The sequence below is a fragment of the Pteropus alecto genome, unplaced genomic scaffold (genome assembly GCF_000325575.1).
Source record: "Pteropus alecto unplaced genomic scaffold, ASM32557v1 scaffold166, whole genome shotgun sequence".
Classification (NCBI taxonomy): Eukaryota; Metazoa; Chordata; class Mammalia; order Chiroptera; family Pteropodidae; genus Pteropus; species Pteropus alecto.
The window spans coordinates 332,992-337,076 of NW_006439757.1; the positions used below are offsets into that span (position 1 = coordinate 332,992).

Here is a 4,085-nt window from a genome sequence, read left to right on the forward strand (position 1 = left end):
GAAGGAAGAGAAGGAAGCTGACAATAAACATTGTTAGAGTAACTTGGAATTGGACTCCATTGTTCAGAATCTTAATCCTGTATGTTTTTATCTGATCTTAGTGCTACATATGCTTCCTGGTATCCAAAACAAAATAAACAATATAAAACTCAGAAAACATAGCTTATTACCAACGTATAGTAATCAAAACAATATGGTATCAGCATAAAACAGATGCATAGATCAATGGAACAGAATAGCCCAGAAAGAAAGCCACATATATATGGTCAATAATTTATGACAAAGGAACCAAGAATATACAATGGGTAAAAGATAGTTTCTTTGATAGTTTTTCTTGGGACAAATGGACAGCCACATGTGAAAGAATGAAACTGGACCACTGTCTTATATGACACACAAAAATTAACTCAAAATGGATTAAAGACTTGAATGCAAGACTTGAAATCATAAAATTCTTAGTAAAAAACACAGGCAGCAAACTTCTTGATATTGGTCTTAGTAATAATTTTTTGTATTTGACACCAAAAACAACGGCAACAAAGGCAATAACAAACGATTGGAACTACATCAAACTAAAAAGCTTCTGCACAGCAAAGGAAACCATCAGCAACCTGTTGAATGGGAGAAATATATTTGCAAATTATATATATGATAAAGATATCATATATACAATTTGGTTAATATCCATTAATATTCAAAATATATAAGGAACTCATATAACTCAATAGCAAAAAAAAAATCTGATTTATTATTATTTCTTTTTTTTTGATGCCTACAGCACCTGGTCTTCCTAGGTGGTCTCCCATCCAAGTACTAACCAGGCTCAACCCTGCTTAACTTCTGAGATCAGACAGGATCAGGGTGGCATGGCCATAGACCAATCTGATTTAAAAATGGGCAGGGGATCTGAAGAAGGGGATCTAAAGAAGACATACAGGTGGAGAATAGGTACATAAAAAGATCACTCAAGATCATTAATCACCAGGGAAATGCAAACCAAAACCACAATGAGATATTACTACATACCCATTAAAACAGGTATTATTAAAAAGACAAGAAATATAAGTGATGGTGAGGATGAGAACAGGGAATCTTCATGCACTGTTGGTGGGAATATAAACTGATGCAGTCACTATAAAATAAAGGATGGAGATTTCTCAAAAAATAAAAAATAGAAGTACTATATAATCCAGCAATTCCACTCTGGGTATTTATTTGAAAAAAGTAAAAACACTAACTTGAAAAGATATATGCATTCACTTGTTCACTGCAGCACTATTTTCAATAGCCAAGATATGGAAACAACCTAAGTATCCACTGACTGATGAATAACTAAAGAAAATGTGAAGTATATATGAATATTATTCAGCCATATAAAAGAAAGAAATCTTGCTATTTGCAACAATATGAATGGGCCTTGAGGGCATTATGCTAAGTGAAATAAGTCAGACAAAGACAAATTTCTTATAATCTCACTTACATATGGAATCCAAAAAAAAAAAAAAAAAAAGAATAGCTCATAGAATAGATACAGAGAACCGATTGGTGATCGCCAGAGCCAGGGGCTAGGTGTGAGCAAAATGGATGAAGGAATCAAAAGGAATAAACTTTCAGTTATAAAATAAATAAGTCCTGTGGATGTAATGCACAGCATGGCAACTATAGTTAACGATACCGTATCGCATATTTGAAAGTTGCTAAGAAAAAAATTCTGTAACTATGTATGATGATGGATATTATCTAGACATTGTAGTCATTTTGCAATATATAAAAATATCAAATCATTATGTTGTATACATGAAACTAACATAATATTGTATGTCAATTACAACTCAATAAAAAAGAAGCTACAGCTATTGCTAACATTTTTATATCACTTTTTATTTTTATCTCACTAATCATGCCTATGTTGGATGAAGTAAATACATTTGAAGTCTAAGTAGGTGTCTATGCTGAATTTTGCACTGAATTTATAAATAGATTCTTCATGAATTTCAATAGGGTTCTATGTACTTTTGCCCTTTCTTCACTGGTTTTGAATTGAGGTTAACTTATCTCATGAACAATGAGGTAATGTTAGGAGAAAATACTTTGCCTTTTAGATGATTAAGGTAAAATATCTGGTTCATCCTTACAAAAATGAAATCATTTTGTCAAATATAAAAAAATAAAAATTTTTTACACTATAAAGTACTATCTAGTGTCTTTGCCAATAACACTAGTTAGATTTCTCCACCAACTTAGTTTTAACCAAATTTTACCTTATTATATTACTCAAATGACATTTTGTCATTTTATTTATATATAAAATAAAAATCTATAATATGTATCAAATAATAATCCATAATTTATATGTCATACATAATACACATCATGAGTACTACTTTTAGCTACAATAAAAATATCATAAAGTTAACTAGTTTATAGAATCTTACTTCACTTTAATGACTAAATCATAGTGGTCTGAGTGCCCAGCCTGTTTGATGCAGTGTTTGACAAATTTCATTCTTTCAAAATCAGTTGCTGTTTAAGTTCCTAAGCAGAAATTCTTTTCTCTTATTTAAAATGAAAAGAAATCGTTGAAGGTCACTGTAGTATTCTGGAAGAACCAGGAAGTTGCTCACTGGAGACCAGTCATGTTGCAGCCGAGCTCCTCAGCCAGCACCTGGCTCTGAACTGTTGCCCGTCCTGCAACAATCTCCGCTGGCTGCACCAGACAATCCTTTTTTCTGACCTCACTACATTTCCCAATGTTGTAGTTATCGATCATTAACAAAGCTAAGTCGTTAATTTCACAATACATTCAACATTGTGCTGAGAAAATTCTAGATCCATTCCTTTTCCTGAAGTTTTTCTCCTCCTTTTCTCACAAGTCTTTCCCACCACCTTCTCCATTCCAGTGTTACATCACCTAAAAAGAAGGGCACTAAAGATCACCACAACCACAGCTTTGCAAGATCAGGAAATGATGTACAGAATTGTACATACAAACCTAATTTAGGGGGAAAATATTCCAGTTATAAATAACCTACAACAATGCAAATCAGTTAAAAGGAATATCCATTTTTCATTACTTTACAGAATACTCAGTTTTTGAGGCTGAATCATCAACAATTGGAGTATTTCCTTGGATTCAGTTCTTTCTCAAGAATAAGGGATGGAAACTTCATTTTTATTTGCCTAAGGAAAAGCATTATTTCAAGAGATTGTTTTTTCCCCAGATCAGTGAGTCAATCTTCTCCAAAGTTTCCCTCTAAAAAGGAATTTTTTAAAAAGTTTTATATAGTTAGGAGGTTGTTGTTGTTGTTGTGGTGGTGGTGGTGGTGGTTGTTATTGTTTTGACTTTTAAAAAGTGGTAGATACAGTTTCCATCTTCATTATCTGGTGACGTCAGTCGCTATGTGCTAAAACTACTTCTGCTTTGATGATTAAAAAATAAAGAAACTGAGACCCACAAATGTTAATTGATTTGTCATACATAATGCAATCCCACACACGGAAATGTAAAAACTATAACGTTTACTCCCTTTTTCAAATCTAGTAAGTCTGTATCTGTTTAGTGAATAAATACATAAGCTCATGAGAATGGTTGAATGGAAACTGTCAGAAACTAAATTTCACCTGCTTTATTCCTGACTTGAAAATCCTTCTCTTTCTTTTTTTTTGTTTGAAGCACTCTTGCTTAGACTTCAGATATCTTCTCTGCAGAACGTCTGCTAAGTACCTCACACCAGCTGTGGTGTGTGCCTGTTTCAATGATAGCATTTATGTTCCTGTATTTTACGTGTGAACTTACTAAATCCTGAGGTTTCACATTATTTGTTTTTATATCTCCACTGTTTGTCATAGTGCCTAACATAGTTTGGGGCATATTGTAGAATGGTAAAGAATAAATAATGAATAAATAAATAAGTGATAAGAGCATCTCTATGATGACAGAGGAACTGACTACATTAGTATCTTTCAAAATATTGTGTTCAGGATCCTAGACTCAGGCATGCATTTATGTGCCATTAAAAAACATGGGTTGATTGCTCATTTTCTTTAAAACAATAGCAAAAGTTGATAAGACTTAAACAGTTACT

The 4,085-nt window shown here is 32.7% G+C and overlaps 1 pseudogene; it reads right to left on the minus strand.

Moving 5' to 3' along the window:
- Nucleotides 1-769: 769 nt before the first annotated feature.
- On the minus strand, nt 770-878 carry LOC112484005 (annotated as a pseudogene).
- Nucleotides 879-4,085: the final 3,207 nt, after the last annotated feature.